The 19,682-nt window shown below is 32.5% G+C and overlaps 1 protein-coding gene across 2 annotated transcripts in view; it reads right to left on the reverse strand.

Annotated features, from left to right (window-relative positions):
- The window catches only part of LOC113404460 (uncharacterized protein), a 155,535-nt gene extending 136,976 nt beyond the window's left edge, over positions 1-18,559 (reverse strand). For both annotated transcript variants that reach the window (XM_026645354.2, XM_026645355.2), the window contains exon 1: positions 18,264-18,559. The gene's annotated coding sequence lies outside the window, so the exon portion shown is untranslated. The remainder of the gene's footprint in view (positions 1-18,263) is intronic.
- Positions 18,560-19,682: the final 1,123 nt, after the last annotated feature.

Here is a 19,682-nt window from a genome sequence, read left to right on the forward strand (position 1 = left end):
GCTGCTCACTCACGCTTCACACCAAACACAACAATACCGAGTATAGCTGCTTGGCGGTAAATTATATGATGAGTGGGTGGTACCTACACAATAAAATAATAATATTAAGCAACTTAGCAAGTTAATTGTTCCACTATTGGCTAAGAACACCCTCGCCTTCTAAATGAAACAGTTTGGAGATTATTTCCGGACGCTGCTCCAATACGCATAGTGACGTATAGTGATGTGTGATGCTCCAATACATTCATTTTCACGGTTACCCTGGTTTGAAACTTCAGTCTTCGAATAAGATATCGAAATCTAAATCTAGGACCTCAGCCTGATACTAGCTCGCTACTGAGCTGGTTATGAGGCCACCGACGTAGTAATACTGGATTCGTATCAAATACTTGTATAGTTTTTTTGATTTGTTTATTAGATATCAAACCTTACCATTCACAAAGCACGTACCCACAGACCGTCGGCTCAGCTGTGTATAATGATATATAATCCGAATTTATTAGATCCTAATGAAGCGGGCCATGTGTAATAGTATCCTCGCTCTATACAAAGCCTTCTAAGGCCCATTGTTTTTATAATAGGGTTACAATGTCGTCTGGATTTCCGAGACTGTCTCAGAAACGCAATCCAGCGAAACGCATTTTTTTTTCTTGTCATATTTAGTTTACTTGATTTGTCTCAAAATGTAGTGCTTTATATAACGTCTATACCAGTAGTTCCCAAACTTATTTTTCTCGTGGACCACCTATTGGCACGTGTCCGTAACCACAGTTTGAGAGAAACACTAAAATATAAACTAAATTTAATTTTGTATAATATTGGTGCTTTTAATTCTATCCTTAGTAACCCTACGAGTATTTCAGCAATTAAAATTTATGAATTTGTTAGTGATTCTCTCAAACTGATGAAGAAAAAAAAAAAGGTAGATACCTTTGGCATCAAGTATCTATAGTGGTGATCAAGTTCATGTATGAACAAACATTAAGCATGTTCGGGCGGATAGCGCTTTGCAAGTCTGTATACGAAATTGTACGTAATATCAAATACGCAAGTTTGGACAAGTAACAGTCGCTTGCCTTATTAAAATATTATCTGCTTAATTAGGTACTTAAAACAATGTAGGCCCTTATAAAAACTATGCTTACATTTTTGCTCTTTACTATCAAAAACAGATAAATTTTCGTGGACCCCCATTAACATCTTATGGACCCCCATTTTTTATTCACGCCTATGTAGTCCCCCAGCAAGTCTCCCGTGGACCCCTGGGGGTCCACCTGGACCACTTTGGGAATCACTGGTCTATACTAATATAATAAATGCTAAAGTAAGTCTGTTACCTCTTCACGCTTCAACCTCTTAACCGATTGAATTTAGTATGGAGATATTTTGAAGTCTGGGGAAGTTCATAGGCTCCTTTTTTTAATTTACCCCTCGAGGGGGTACAAATGGGGGTGACGGTTTGCTATAGGTAAAATTTTATAATTTTTGCGTAGGTAATTAAACATTTTTTGTATATTAAAATTATTATTAATACTCATTGTATAAATATATATGATAATAGCAGAGATGGTTTTTTTACGTACAAGATATACGTATGAGGTACCTAATATAATATAGGGTTAAGTAGTTTTTTTATTCAAGGCGCGACCGTCCTTGTCTCAATATACATGTATGTAATCTTTAAATTTATTTAGCGAGATGTACCTATTACTAATTGCGTATTTTAGTTAAGAATCTCGTTATAATATATTTGGCATCACGAGTGTCAATAATATAAATAAATATGTTTACAGTTTAGTATTTATTTATGATACAATATTTATAATCCACTTACACGCATTGGAGCAGTGTGCTCCCAAGCAGCGTGGCGGAATATGCTTCTCCTCACAGGAAGTCTTATCTCAGTAGTGGGAAATTTACAGGCTGTTAATGTTGTTGTTATTTATTTATAAATTATTATTTTTAATTAAAAAAGTATTAATGCCTTTTACATATTATGTATTTTTGCTTTGTTGCATTGTATGTCATTTTATATGTAAATATTCCGACCTAAAGTCTAAAAAAGGCTAATTTTAATAAAAATCACATAAAATTTGTTAGTGGTTCATTTTATTGAATTATATCAATCAATCTTTATATGTATATAAGAGTGAAATCTCAGAAACTATAACACCTTGATGTCTAGCAGGTTCCTTATAGGGTGTAAACATCAACTAACGAACGCATTTATATATATATATACGCATAAGGGAGTAAAACGGGGCTTGGAAGTTTGTTTTATAAATTTCGCGCGGGTACAGCCGCAGATTCAGCTAGTATTTATTATATAAATATAATTTAATATAAAAAGTGCGATACGGAGTTTAAAATAAAATCGAAGATTCCAATAATCTTTTTAATCATGTTCCCAGAATTTCGGGAACGCGTGGCAACCCTACAAACCGAACCGAAGGCATCTGTCATACGTGTCGTTAAGACAAAAGACTCCACACTTGGCTGTATAACAGCGCCCTAGAACACTTAAGTTAGTTCTTAGTAAAGATCAAACGACGCAAAAACAATACCTTGTTCATTATTTGTAAAAGTCGGTGCATATGTTGTTGTTAATTTAATGTTATCCTAAGAAAAGCGAGAACAATAGAAATTGTATGTAATAGGATCGAGCGAGCATCGTTTTTCAACATATTTTGAGCTCAAGAGAAACTTGTTAATATAAGACAAAGACGTATGGGTACAATTACTACTTTTATTATTTATGTTTTTCTACTTAAATAAACTAAGTACGTTATTTTTTCCTAATTTTACTTAGCCTAACTTATAGTCTACCTCAACCATAAGACAAACTTTAAATTAATAACATTGGACATTGAATCGTTGCGTCATTGGTCGAGAACTTGAACTATCATTACATAGTATAAAACAAAGTCGCTTACCGCTGTCTGTCTTGCCCTGTGTATGCTTAGATCTTTAAAATTACACAACGGATTTTGATGCGGTTTTTTTTAATAGAGAGATTGATTCAAGAGGAACGTGTATAATACATGCACAATATAGTAGAGAAACACTGATTATTTTAGAGGTTTTTAAAGTTATGTCGTAAATAAACACATTTTTACGCTTACATTGCAAACGCTGGCTGAACCCTTCGAGATAGATGAAAATAATGTACTACAGTATTGTACACCTTTAAAAGGTCCTCAAAAAATTCCGCGATAATATATATCTATCTCTTAGAGATAACTCACAATAACCGTTATTTATCCTTTTCTTTTTACGAGAAATAATGACTTATTTTCGAAGCGATTTAAGCAATACAGCATTAATCCTTATCCAATTAAGTACCGTAAATACATTGTGCATTTAATATAGATCAATATAATCCTGTAAATTATGTCATTTAAATTAATATTTTCGAAGATATTACAGACAAAAAAGCTGTGAACGTTGTGAACTACATTCTGTAGTATATTTATATAAAAATGCATTTCAAACGTCGACGAAGCTGTTTTCGAAATTTTGAATTTGTAATTAAAGTGGGTATAAGTTATTGAATAGAATAGTATTGTATTATATATAAAGGTATATTAATCAAGAACTGTTAGTAGTGCACAATATAGCTGAGCTAGCTAAATCTAAGGTTGGTTTATCTTCTGTACAGACTAGATAAAACTATAAGGTAAAACTGTAACCATAAGATGTTCTCCATCTTCGAGGTGAATTTTAATTACAAATTAAGAACATGACAACCAATGATTTTCTGAAGAAAATTTAAATTGCACCTCGTCCACGCTTATTAAAAAAAAACCAAAGGATGAAAATATTCATCTTAATATAGAACTATTTAGTTTAAATGTTTTATTAATTTATCCGTATCAGTTTTCGATTAATTCAAGAGAATATCAAGTGGCTCGATATTGCACCTCGTTGAAACATAACCATCTAGTACAGTTACATTTAAATGTTAAAAAGATTTTCGACACCATACCAGTTCACACTGCACGCAATATTCAATCTTACCAGTTTCAAATAACATTCATAATCGCTTGCGTATTTTGGAATATGAAAATTGATACTGATATACGAGAAATAATTTAATCTGTTTTCGGCTTTGGGTTTAAAGAGATAGAGCTTAAAATGCATTGATTATTATTGACCAATTAATGCGGCTTATTGTATTGACGTGAGTCGTGACAGACAGACGGCAGCTAGGCCATAATTCGATTAGATTCGACTAGTATTATAGTCTGGTGACTTTAGTACGCAAATTCAAATACATTAGCTTCTATTGTAACGATATTAAAGGTGACTATACCTTAGATATTTCTTGATATATATCTCCAACAATGATTTTTGACAGATTTATTTAATTATGAATCGAATTCAATTACAAAATAGCGAAACCATTGAAAAAAATTGTTACGTTTCAAGTAAATTTGGATGAATGCTAATTTGTTCATTTACTTAATGGCTTTCGAATTCGAAGCAATTCATTCAAAGTCGCTTTTACAAACGTTTTTAAATATTCATCTTACAAAACTTTTCAAATGTAATATCAATTAGGTATATAAAATTTTTGTCTGTATATCACTTCCCCGTTGTTAATTATAAATAAAAAAATAAAAATCGAAATTTTAGGAAGTCGGTCATACATACATATATTTTTTTTTAATATTTAATCGCGCTAAGGTATTGATATCGAGAGCAGGTAATGGTCGCGTATAATTTTGCAGGTAAACTAAGTAAGTTATCATGATACACGTCACCCGTCGTTACCCCTTTGGCGGAGATACGATACGATAAGACCCGGCTTTATACGTCAAAGTTTAAGAATAAAGCACCTGTGTAATTTTATTGACAGCATTAAGCATGTGATATGTGCATCTCTTAATTTAACAATGCTCATTGTTCCGTTTCTGTCACTGGAAAATGCTTTTACTAGTTAGGTGGTACTGGCTGAGTGCCAGGCAACCCATTAAAACCAACGATATTGAATTACAAGATGGCGCGAGCGATCTTGCAGCCATGCCGTCCCGAAGGTAAGCCTGCCTTTACAGAGGTCCCTCGCTTTAGGAAATCGTCTTAGAGAAGCGTCAGAGTCAGGATACTGGGAAAGATTTACTTTTTAAACAATAAATTAAATCAGCTGTAATAATTCATTAAGTTTATTTCTATTATTAAGGTGCTACATTAAGACAACTCGTTTATAATTTATTTCATAGATTCACAAGACTATATAAATGATTATAATTTAAGTCATTGATACATAAAAAATAATATAATAATCAAAATGGAAGTTATTCACAATTAACATACTATATTATAGAAGGTGGGTTATCAGGGAGGCGGCGTTACATAAAGAAACACTTAATGCTCGTTATAACGGTTACAAAACCAATGCCCGATATATTTCAACTGGCGATATTTATACTAAAACGTCTTAATTTAATATTAAATTCACAAACTAAATGATAATATTAAAAATTGTTTATCTTAATAATTTTAATAATTATTAACGGACAAATATTATTTAATAATACCGGATTATGTAACATTAAATATTAAAGATTAATATATTACACCGGAAGTTGATAAGCAGCCGAGATTAAACCTAGCCAGATAAGTAAAATAAGATTCTAGTAGCTTAATCCTTACATTATACATAATAAAACAAAATTATTATAGCATTAATTAATCGACATAATTTGAGAAAATATAAATAACAATATGCACTATTTATTAATTGCGCCGGAAGCTGACAAGCGGAAGGCGCCATTAATGAATAGAATAATATATAATAAAATGTTCCAAGTATAAAGAGATATGAATCAACTATTTATTTGATTATGAAATTACTAATTAAATTGTAGAACAAAAGTTTTAATCTATACTTATTAAATAATCATCAAGATGTACACGAACTAGCCGTATATGTAGGGCCGGAAGTGTCAATTGATAACAATATATTAGCAACGAGCAGTCACAATGTAACCGATGAGAACTACTCGGGAACCTTATCACAATAAATTCAGCTATCGGTACTATGTGTAACCTTGAAAAGGCACAAATACCTTTCCAATGATACTAAATTCAACAAAAAAAAAACATTTTGTCATACAAATACGCTGGAGTTGAAATCCTACCTCATTCTTTCCGTCTAGACTCTTCACGATAACGCTTTACTAAATTTTGAAGACCGGTCGATTCCCTCGTGTTTCATTGGCTTGACATCGACATCGATATCATCTGAATGGAATATATAAGAACCCGAGCTAAGCCACTTATGTTGTAAAGGAGAGCTTTGGCCTCGTTGCTATGGAGTTTGCTGTACATGTTTACATATAAAAAAATCTGATTTGAATTATATATATAACTTTAACACTCAAAAAATTCCCACGTTTTGACCAGATTTGTAGCCAGAAAATTTAGATTTAATTCATTTTATACGTCCACTAGACGACTAGGGTCTTATAATGACACTTAAAATAAAATTAGTCTCGGCGTCCTAATTAGCAAAGTTTACTAATTTATTCTATAATAAATAATTTTATACTCGAACAATTTATAATGTTATAAAGATTATTTCTCGCGTTAAAATACATAAATATTTTGAGTCGCCACATAAAATGTAGAACGTTATAAATGACTTGGGCCATTTAAAACGAATTAACTTAAGCATAATGGGTCGGTTTTGAAAATATTCATATTTCATCAATATTCCTGTTATGGCGTAAGTCGACAAAAATTGAAAGATTGCAACAGCGGGTCGAGACCAAGGCACATAGCGATACTGTGTAACGACACTTTCATACATTTTGGCCTTTCCTATAAGCGCAATTTCTTAATAGCGCAATGGTTTACGGACCGCCTAGCGATGTGAAAAGTCGCAGGATCGATCCTGATCCCTTAGGCTATTGTCTTCCCCACTCCTAAAACTTGAAAGGAGTATTAGTAATTCCTTAATTAATTTGGGGTATTTTTGTGACCCGACCTGACCCAGAAATAACCAACAAATTCGACTAATAAACAAAAAAGAAATATACACAAAAAATATTGTGGGCTATTATTTTTGTAACCCGACCTGACCCAGAAATAAACAACAAATTCGATTAATAAACAAAAAAGAAATGTACATAAAAAATATATACGTATGGACAAATTCGGACCCCTTCATTTTCGTATTTAATTAAAAAGTACTGAGTCAAAAGTTAAAAATCTTTATTCAATACGCTTATTGACTGTCAAGAAATTATTTTTAGACTTGTAAGGCTATTCTGTAACGAGAAACTCGAATCTCACCGCAGAAAACGAGCGTGAAATGTCGGAATGTTACATTGAATATAATTATTAGAAAATTTATAGGATAAACGTATCAAAATGGCGTATCACTACATCCTTTGTCAATATTTCACCAGTGAGATACGAAGTGAGTTCTTAAAGAATCGCATTTCTGTATTTCTTAGTGATATATACGACACCACTTTAACTGTTTATGATTTTATTAATATAAAAGACTCAACCTCCTTGTTCGAGAAACGTCATTAACGTTAAAAAAAAAATCCAATTTCTTCTCATTTATAAGATAAAAAGTATGCTTAAATGTTGATATATAAACATACTATGTGTTAATATTACTAGATACTGATTAAATATTTTTATTAGGACTTTGGCGCTTTATTTTACTAAGCAATCGATGTCGTTTTTTTTTAGGTATTTTTTACATTATTTATTCCCAGTTTCAAATAATTGTACTCCTTCCCACATTTATTTTACAACCAGTACTCTGCCCAATGATATTCTGGAAGAGATCGCTGCTTTAGCGATAAGGCCGCCTGTTGCACCACATGCAACCTTTATCAAACCAAATTTCAAATTTAGTTTTAAATATCGGTGTGCAATAAAGAATAAATAAATATTTAATATAAATAAAAAACTTCCAAACGTGTGTACATACATGAAAATAACATGTTTATATTAGCAACCATTTCATACCGTTTTGAAACTGAAATAGCTACGATGTCATTAGAAACGTAATCTTGTACAGCGGATGGTCAGCGCCATATTGCAATTATATGCGTCTAAATACATATAGTAAGTCCTTATTACATATTGGATAAATATATAATACAGTACTTACATTAATAATATTAGATATACAAATATGGCTAATTAATTAGAGAGATTCGGAAGAACGGAAAACTACTAGATTCCAGGATGAGGAAGAAGACAGGTTCGAGACCCACTGAAGTAAGAGGTAATCGTTGGAAGGATTATTATATCCAAAAAAATATTTAAGAATAACCGACAGTCGAACGCAATGGCAAGAGGACTACATAAATAAATAACTTTAACCTCTAATTGATATGACATTATCGGTCGAGATTTAAAATAAACTAAGGCATTAATTACGGATTCGAGAAAAAAAATTGCTATCGTAACTTTTAAACTAAAATTTAAGTGATTATATAACTATTAAATTGGTATAGCGTATGAAAAATAAATATATCAGTAACCAATGACTGTTTATAGCAAATAATATGTAAATTTAAGATTTGTTTATCTGAACTCCTGCCATTGGAACATACACTATCACGTAACATTGATCGAAAGGTGAATGAAATGACTCGTTTACAACTTCACACCGGTGTCTGATTATTGCACCTGTTTGAGTAAAATAACGGTTCACAACATACACGCTGTTAACACGAACGCGAAGGTAAATGATCTCATTCGCAACTAGTTTTTATGTAGATATTATGTATTAGTTATTGTACGTTATGTAGATTTGTTGTGCATTTATGTATTTAGTATAAATACATAATAACAGCAAATTAATTTTACTAATAATATATGTACATATATTTTATAGTATATCGTTTATTTTATTTTATATTTCATGTAAATTACATATTTTTAAATCTTTATTTAAAGTAAAGTTACAGTCTGTCAATGTTCCACTGCTGTTCGTTCGCTTAATTTGTGTTTATAATTCACCCCGTGCTCGACGATGAAGGAAAACATCGTGAGGAAACCTGCATAAGTGTTTTTTCGATAAAATTCTGCCACATTTGTATCCGCCAGCCCGCATTTGAGCAGCGTGTTTGAATAAGCCCCAAACCTCTTCAAAGGGAGGTGTTAGCCCAGTTGTCGAACATGTACAGGCTCTTATTCTACTTTTACACATATATAAAACGAAACCTTAAAGACTCCTAGAACTCAAATTCAGCGTTACAGCATTGTTATTAAATGATTAACTCGCCTTTGCAACGCATCTCGTACTGTGATGTCAGGAGCCTTTGTATGTGCACTTTGTTGGGTTCAGTTTCAATTTAGGTTAGTGAGGCTGTGTTACACAGACATGAGATAAATATCGTTTCAATCTCAACCAATGGTTGGCTTTGCACGGAAATTGTAAAGAACTGTTTATATTCCTTTCAGGGCTAATAATAATGTACTAAACACTCTTTTCTAGATATTTAAACACGCACCCTTAAATAACAGTCCAATTTATTGAGTTATGTTTTTTTAATACTTGTACCAATGGTACGCTATGTTTTTTTTTTATCTTTGTGCGTCAATCCCTTGAAATCTACTGAATGTAACTTATATGACTATGGCCATTCGACGCGAAATCTTCCGTAGATGGTTATAGGCCATTACCTTTTTAAGATTCCGTGTCTCTAAAGGAAAAAAGGTACCATTATAAGATCACTTCGTTATCTGTGTGTCTCTGAGTCTGTCTGGCCGTTAAGGCCATTTGATTCTGGAACGCGTAGAGGTATAAAATTGAAATGAATATCAAATACTGAGGAAACATGGTCCCTTGGAGCTGTAAGATGTGGTCGTTTATGTCGCATTTCCCATACATCCGCAAATGGATTTAAAACCTATAGGTATTACATGTAAAACCAACAATCAAGAAATTTGGCAAGAAATATCCGAAATCCGGTTAATCTTACAGTTTTAGAGAGGCAACAGCTTGTCTTAAATATAAACAAAGACGTTGGTATTTTAGTTTTGACGCTGTTTTCTTTTGACTTGATGAAATTTACCACAACATATATGCACTATGGATAGTTTCATAACAAAAGGTTTTTGTACCAGCTGCTGTGGTAACTACCAAAGCAGTGATATAAAAAAATTGTATTTGAACCCGTAATCAATGGAACCATTGAAACATAATCTTCTCATCTGTTCAAATTGAATTATATTCGAAGCTTTCTAAATTATAACATTGTTTTCAAGTAAATTTAATATCCGTTTAAATCGTTCGTTTGGAAACATTGAAGGGCGCTTTAATACGTTTAATCAAAGAGTTCCGGTATTATCAAATTTTATTATTAATTCAAAACGTTTAATTAACGTTTACATGGTTGAAAAACTAACTTAAAATTAACTTTGTATAGATTCATGTGCAATTTTGCTTAGCTTATTCAATTGTGTATTGATATAAAGTCGCACTTGGACTCAATATTAACTGAATATCGCGGATCAAAGTCGAACTGAAGGCATCGTGATGAAATAATCTCCAAGTATTCTCCTTTAGGCAGACTTTCTGTGTTACTATCTCAATCAATAACCTGGTATCACAATACACCATATATTGGTACCACAAACCAATGGACTCGTGTATATACCCAAAAATATAAACGATTGAGACATTGTTTATAATGATCTTGCGATCGATTTCATTTGATATTATTAAATCAAAAGTAAAGCCCATAAATATCCCACAGCTGGGAATGTTAAATTTTAGAATATAATCCATCATGCAGCTTTACTGCGAGTTAGGGGATATCACGACGTTGTTCCTCACCTCCAATTACCAGATTCATTGTGAACATAAATTAGCCACGTGGAAAATTAATTAGCCGCACGCAATATTAGATTTAAATTAACGTGTCTCACACACTGAATCGTCTCAATTAAATGTTAACCACATTGTTACGAAATAGTCTGGAACGTAAAAGTCACTCGAAATCATAAACATTAAGTCTAGAACTTGAAAACGAATATTAATTGAAAAGTCCGTGACGATTTTCAAACAATTTTATTCACAATGGAGTCTCGGTATTGTCCTCGCTAATGGTCTGGCGGCCTCGTGATAACATCGCATTAAAATTTTGAAATCTGTACCGTGAAAAATGTGCCTAGTGGATGCGACACGCGAGTTACTCGCATTGTATAACGGTGGCTTTAATAAAAAAAATAATAATAACACACTAAAAATGCGCAGTGGACGTCATTTTTTTCGCATTAACATGCATTAGCATACGTTAGCACGTTAGTACTCGTCGGTCTAGTGACTAAATTTATGGCCGCCTTTACCAAGGGCCTGAGTTCAAACCTCATGTCGAGCTGGTAAAAAAAACTAAATGTGGCTCACAGGACGACAGAAGTGATAATTTAAACTAATCTTAGTTGAACTTCATAATATTGAAATTGTTGCACTTGACAAAAGCTTAAGTTATTACTTAAATTTTAAGTATATTTATATGATAATGTAAGGTAAGATTATTTATTAATAAAATCTTGTATTGATTATAAAATATATGTTATACTACATTCGATTTTTTTGTATGAACATTATTAGTATCATTATTGCCAGAAGGAAACAGAAGCCAGGCAGACTGGCGCCGTAACGCGTTACGAAACGAAGCGGTTTATCCTCCCATAAGAAGTTATCACTTAAAATATTGTTTTCTGTCAGTAGCAGCCCGGAGTCTGAAATTTATAAATGTGTACACTCCCGCTGCTCAGAATGCACGTAGCTCTTTCCAGTTTTTTTCTATGTGAATGGTGGCATACGGGCAGTACGCTCACCTGATGGAAAGTGACTACCACAGCCCATGAACTGAATTTGCAACACTGGGGGACTTGGAGGTGCGTTGCCAGCCTTTAAGGAAGGAGTACGCTCTTTTCTTGAATGTTTCCAAGTCGTATCGGTTCGGAAAAACCAGTTATGTTGGATTTGGCATAAGTGTATTATATTGTTCTCAGTATTGTTGTGTTCCGGTTTGAAGAGTGAGTGAGCCAGTGTATCTACAGACACAAGGGGCTTGATAACTTGTTTCCCAAGGTTGGAAAGATTGAAATGTCAGGAATGGTTAATATTTCTTACAGTACCAGTGTCTACATTCGGCGGTGACCACTTACCATCACGTGACCCATTTGCCGGTCCGATAATAAATAAATTAAAAGAATGTCAAATAACTTATTATGTCCATTAATGATATCTTAATACAAGGTTGTAGTCCTTTGTAAAAAATATAATAATTTGCGCAACGTTATTTGGAAATCAATCAAGGTTAGTTTATCTTTTTTTATATTTTTTATATGACGTATGAGTTTCATTAGTATGGTTTCTTTTAGCTGGAAGTATGAACTGTGAAGAGAATCGATTTTATTTTTATCCATGCACAAAAATGTTTACAAAAAATATTCTATATCCGGTTAAACGTAGCGGGTACAATACGCCCGATCTACATACATGGAAAGTTTAAACCTTGATCCAGTTCATTTGTTAAACATTATGTAAACAATTAACGTTAAAATATATCACTGGTGTTATTATTATATTAAGTGAACTTAAATATTAATAACATTTTAAAGTAATAAACAGTCTTAAGAGATATTACACTTTGCCTGAAGTTACACTTGGGAGAAGTGTAACTTCAGGCAAACGTCTTTTGGAATTCAGGGCTGGTAATAAATGTAACGAAAACTTGTGTTTAAAATAAATAAAAAAAATTAAATATATTCTCTCACTCCGAGACTTTTGCTTATGTAATATACAACATTGTAGCCTTTGTAAGTTATAAGCGATATTATATCTTATAATAAAATACTTGGTGGTAGGGCTTTGTGCAAGCACGTCTGGGTAGGTACCACCCACTCGTCAGATAATCTACCGCCAAGCAACAGTACTCAGTATGTTGTGTTCCGCTTTGAAGGGCGAGTGAGACAGTGTAACTACAAGTACAAGGGACATAACATCTTAGTTCCCAAGGTTGGCGCATCGGCAATGAAAGGAATGGTTAATATTTCTTACAGCGCCATTGTCAACCGATGTCATAAAAAACATAATCAAAACATATCATAATGTCGTCAAAATATGAAAACCTTTATATTTATCAGTGCCGGCATCTAACGACGAAAATACTCGGAATGGCACTTATGCTCTTCTACAATAAATACATAAAGATATAAAACACTTGTTCCATAGTATATCGTTGTGCACAATCATTACGAATTATTTCGCAAATGTAACATAGGAGCGTTATGAATACTTAACATATCAATGCGTTAAAAAGAGTACAACCTTATTTTTAAACGTTGCTTACCCGCTCTATCATCACTGAATTAACATTCGATAAAAGAAGACAGCATTGTTAATACACACCCCGTAAACAAAACGATTATACCCGTTAATGTATAAAAAACAAAACAGTTAACAGGAAAATGTAATATAACCAGTAACTAACCGAGTAAAAAGCATTTCACTTCAATAAGTTACTAGTTTAAAACCTCAATACCTTAACGGTAGTGGGCTTGGGTCGTGACTTGCGAGATTATAGATTCGATTCTGACCTATTTAAAAAGTTAAAAGATTTATTTACAGTATAAAGAGATGCTACACATTCAATGAAATTCGCTTACTATTCTTCATAGAGTTTTTGTGTGAATTTTTGCTACGGATGACACACATACGATACAGTTACGATTGTCACGGTGTAATAGTATTGTTGCCATAGCAATAAAAGGAAATTATGTATGCAATTTAAATACTCTATAAATGATTACTCTGTACATGAATTATACAGAAAAAAATACATCCACTAAATCCTCTAAAGAAAGTTAAATTGTGATGCTACCTGGTAATAAAACATGGACAACATGGACGTGTCAGAGGAGATAAAAAATTAACAAAAAAAAAATCATACCTCAAAATAATATTGAAATGGAATTATTCATTTAGTAATATGTTATAAATATGAGCTGTGTAAGAGATATTTTCATGACCTCCTGACCGATTTCGACCACGACTATTCACAATGAGAGATTAGCCGATAGCCACCAACGCAGAATATATTACAGTCCACGAGTTAATGCGTGAGCAACAAGTGCCCTTCCTCACTCTCAACATTCGATGGGATTTAGACGTCCAACCAACGGCTAATCGTGCTTAACTAAGCACAGGAGCATAAAGAGTATCAACTGCCAGAATTAGGATGCTCTGAGCATGTCTCGACTGTAAAACCAAAGAACTTTTTCTTAGCCCGACCCGGGGTTTGAAACATGAGACATGACCTTATGATGATGACATGATATTATGGTGATATTTATTATCCAGAAGGGTAGAGAGCCTAACTAACAAGTTGCTCGTCCAGACTTCGCACTAGTAAAGTAATGCTTTTATACCGAGCTATATTTACCCACTGAGTTAGAACCATTCGACAGCCTATCTATTCCCCCGTACCGTGCTAATGCATCGTATAACACAGCCCGTAGATTTTCGCATACGATTTTTTTTAAATAAAATGAATATATTTTTATAAATTAATTAAACAGAAGTTGCGCTATTTTTCATAAAAAAAGAAAAAAAAAAAAAGTTTGACGTTCGTTTCGAAAACGCGACTGGAAGCTATAAAATGTTCCATATCAATAAAATAAATAGTTCTTGTGTGAAATCTTTGAGACAAACTTAACTTACGTCATTATAATACTAGTTAGCTACGACATGATAATTTTCTATTTTTATTTTCCTCGCCTACTATATATAACTTGAGTTAGTGGCTTAAATTTATAAATAATATTTTTAAAAAAAGTATTTGTTTGAAGCAGCATATCTACGGATGTATGGCTAAGAACCCTCTAGGAGTCCTAACAGTACAAAAAGAATACCATCAAAATTGGTCAAGCCGTTTATGAGGAGACATATTACGAACACACACAACAGAATTTTATATAAAAATATACAAATATACGAAATCGTGGTCACCAGAACCAGAAAACATTTGCTTTGCTACATAAATAAACTCGTAAATTACGCAATTTTAAAATTTTAAAAATCTTACTTAATTTAATCTCTATATTCTATAATTCTCTATAATCTATGCTAATATTATAAATTATAAATGCTAAAGTAACTCCGTCTGTCACTTGACGCTTAAACCGTTTTAGATGAGATTCGGCGTGGAGATAGGTTGAGTCCGGAGAAGAACACAGGCTAATTTCTATAATTCACATTTCGAGGGGGTAAAATGGGGGTTGACGTCTTGTGTACTATCGGTAAAGTTTTATAAATTTACTAGATGTGCCCGCGACTTCGTGCGCGTTTGAATTTACCAAAAAGTTATTGTTGTACCCTAAGTTACTCCTCATTACATTAGCTATCTGCCAGTGAAAGTCCCGTCAAAATCGTTCCAGCCGTTCCAGAGATTAGCCGGAACAAACATACAGACAGACAGACGGACAAAAATTGAAAAAATGATATTTTAGTATACGTACCGTGTATACATACATTTTGCATTTAGTAAAAATCGGTTATTTTAATATTACAAACAGACACTTCAATTTTATTATATATATATATATAGATAAGTTTCAACTAGTATAATATAAAGATTAAGGATGACACTCACTAAGATGGGTATACACCGAAACCGAAAACCGACATGTTTTAGTTAAATAGGAGTTTCTAAAATAGACAACCCTAATATGTCTAACACTATACATCAAATCACCAGGTAACACACATTGAGCTTCAAGGCTTTTCCATATCAACGAGATTAAACCCGTATTCGTTCCACAGGTGCAGCAGTACCAGGGGATTATCTCTAAGGATGCGAATATTTTGTAGTAGAATTTAATATTTTACACTTTTATTCGCCTACATCTATTCTGCGTTTCAAAGCTCGACTACGAGGTATATTATACTGTTTATAATAATTGTACTTTGTACACGTGTAAACCATTCTTGGGACACAATTCCTGGGACGTCTGTAGAAATTCTTAACAGACAAACTCAAATCGAAGCCTAAGAAACAATCGTTGTAAATATTTTTTTACATTACATTAGCAGCCTGTAAATTTCCCACTGCTGGGCTGAGGCCTCCTCTCCCTTTGAGGAGAAGGTTTGGAGCATATTCCGCCACGCTGCTCCAATGCGGGTTGGTGGAATAGACATGTGGCAACATTTCGTTGAAATTAGACACGTGCAGGTTTCCTCACGATGTTTTCCTTCACCGCCGAGCACGAGATGAATTATAAACACAAACTAAGCACATGAAAATTCAGTGGTGCCTGCCTGGGTTTGGACCCGAAATCATCGGTTAAGATGCACGCGTTCTAACCAGTGGGCCATTACGACTGTTTTATTTCAAATCAATTTAATAATTGTATTATTATACTATAGGAGTCCCTATTGCAATTATAAGTAAATTGATATTTTATTATTATTGTTATGTGTAAATTGATTAATATGTTACATAATGTGTTACGTAGTTATTATATATAATACTAATGCCATGCCTTATTACGGCGGATAGTTGTGCTATTAATACTGTTACATTATAAACTACTGGCGACCCGGCCTGGCTTCGCACGGGTGCAATGCTGATACTAAAACGTTCACAGTTTTTTCAGTCATTAGACAATACAAACCGCTATGTCACTGCGTTTTAAATCTGTAATATCTTCGAAAATATTCATTTAAATTACATGATGCAAATGGCCATATTGATCTATATTAAATTCACAATGTATTTAAGGTACTTAATTGGATAAGGATTAATGCTGTATTGCTTAAAATCGCTTCGAAAACAAGCCATATTTCTCGTAAAAAGTATAAAAAGGAAAAAAAAAATGGTTATTGTGGGTTATCCCTAAGAGATACACATATGTATAACATTGCGGATTTTTTTTAAGACCTTTTTAAGGTGTACAATACCGTAGTACATTATTTTGATCTATGTCGTAGGGTTCAGCCAGCGTTTGCAATGTAAGCGCAAATAAAGTGTTTATTTACGACATCACTTCAGAAACCTCTAAAATTATCAGTGTTTCTTTACTATAGTATTTATTTATTATGGAATTCTAATTTATGTTACATGAATATTAAAATTATTTAATAGAATTTTCGAGTTTTAAATATCATTAAGAATACGTTGTAACTGTTAAATGTGAATACGGCAAAAATACATTACAAAATTCAGTACTCAGAACAGACTATAATTTTCAAATTATTCATATCCTATATTACGTGGGTGTGCATATATTTTTTTTGAATGCATTGACTGGATTAAAATTAATAAAATACGCAAAACAGTGGAAATTTCATCCATACATAGATATTCATATTTTTTTCTTAAAAGATTTAAGCAATTTCTTATATAATGATAGATCAAATTATTTATGATAAAGACAAAAAAATTATAAATTGTTTATTTTTTTCTCCTTTTTTGTTTAGTGGTTATTGAAGCGCTTTAGTGCTATCAATAAAAAAAACGCAAAATGCGTAACGACAAATGTTCGTAACATGGAAATTCATGTTTAACTCAAAATTTCAATCAGGATTATTAGGTCGGATTTCGAACACTGCTAAAATTATTTGAATAAATAACAGCAGAATAGTGTTGTTTTTATTTGTTTTTTTTAGGTCTGACTTTTGCTAAATAAGAACAAAGGCAGTTTCACGTTCAGGGAGTACAGCAGTTGTACTACGAAAATAATAATCCTTTGTGTGTCATATCGTAACAAAAAAGTGACTTCTTTAATCAGCCGTACGCTAAAATATGTCGTCAGAGAAATAAAAAAATAAAAAAACATTTCAGTTAAAATTTGAATCTAACGTTTTACTCTCGGTTGCAATATTATCATGTCACAGTGTTGCCGCACCGGATGTACGACATCTCTTTTTGTGATCACTGACAATGACACAATCTGTAATTATCTGTCATATCATTGTACTGTCACGTAACCATACTTTTCTTAAAAAAATAAGTGGCTCTGTCTTACTGTTAAATTTATAAAAAAATATATATTATTTTAAAATAGGTAATAAGCATTTATTTATTCAACATATTGTTAAAATGCTATCGTATCGGTAAATGTGATAAAATCGTACAATCGTTCGAAAAAAATAACAAAAATAAATTATATGGTATGCCGCTAGAATAACAACCGCGTATAACGGTTCCTCGTCGTCATTTAACTACAAGCCAACATAAAATTATAATTCCATAGAAAATTAATTATCACTTTACCTACCTCCAAATATAATTCCCTGTCAGACTCCAGTGTGAAACACAAAACAATAAAAATCGTAACAATTTAACTTTTTCACGAACTTAAAACTAAACTACAATACAATAATCTTTAAGTATTTTTTTTAACAAAAGAATATTAAAATTAAAAATAAAAACTGCACCACAAAGTTTTTATATTCACAGAACAAATTAAAAGCACTGGTCGAAATTTTTGTCTCCGATCGTGATAGAGTATGCAGCCATTTTGATACGTTCAGCACGCAAGCCGATTCTAACTGGACTGAGAAATATGGCGCCGCGGTCGACGCCGGTTGGCTTGCGACCGAACAGTCAAAGATCATGCGTGAATTCACAGGTGAGAGCTCTTGTAAATATTTGATTCGGTACGTTAATACTTACTTTCTTAGACTCTTTAAATACAAATTTTAAGTTAATACTATAATTTTTACTTATATATTTCAATACTTAAAATTCAGCTACGAACTGTGCAATCGTGTTAGTGTCATTATGTTTTATGACATCAATAATGATAGGTAGTTACTGAGCCATTATTAATTACCTTAATTTAAGTCAACTACGATTTATATTCAAAAAATTTAAAATGTAAATATCTCGTACTATTAAAGTAGAATTTGTAACAATGCAGCTATAAATAATAATTTAATTGCTATTTAACTTTATTGTTTAGTCTTTGATGTAAAGCGCTGTGCTATCGCGGTGCGAATAACTCGTTTTAGGTAAAGATAGCGGAAAAACAATTTGTGTTACGAAAAGTAGTATGTAACACAGAATATAATGAAACAAATGATTAAAGTGCCTTTGTAAAACTGTCCTGGATTTATTCGTGTATTTCTGGGTCTTCAATAAAACAAAGTCGTTTTTATTTATACAAAATAATGTATTAAATAAAACCAAAAATATTTCATTCCAGCACACGCAATGTAAGTTGACCGGGTAGAACTTATTCGTGTGTAAAATACGCGCAGAATACACATAAATAAACACGGGGGTAATTTCTAAGACAGTCCAAATTTTGTACAGAGTAATATACTAATTGAATATATTTGACTGCTTAAATTACACATTAAAAAAAACTGTAAATAGACTGTCCAAGCTGAGAACTCGTCAAAAAAATAGTGGCCAAGAGTTGGCCACAAGTACACGGACACTAGTAAATTAGTTTGACGTTTGGCTAATGTCAAGCGTATAGCTATTACGCACACTAAGATAATAAAGTTGACTCGATTGTTTTAGTTATTTTATAACGCGATATTCCAACTAAATACAAACTAAGGCTGTCTATGTGTTATTACAAGAAGCAAAAACTAAGTGCCCCTTTTTAAAAATTACGCGGACAAAGAGGTATGGAATTTGGCACAGTTAAATTTTATATGGTTTATATTGAATAGTTTTATA

Source organism: Vanessa tameamea, chromosome 5, assembly GCF_037043105.1.
Source record: "Vanessa tameamea isolate UH-Manoa-2023 chromosome 5, ilVanTame1 primary haplotype, whole genome shotgun sequence".
NCBI classification, from domain to species: Eukaryota; Metazoa; Arthropoda; class Insecta; order Lepidoptera; family Nymphalidae; genus Vanessa; species Vanessa tameamea.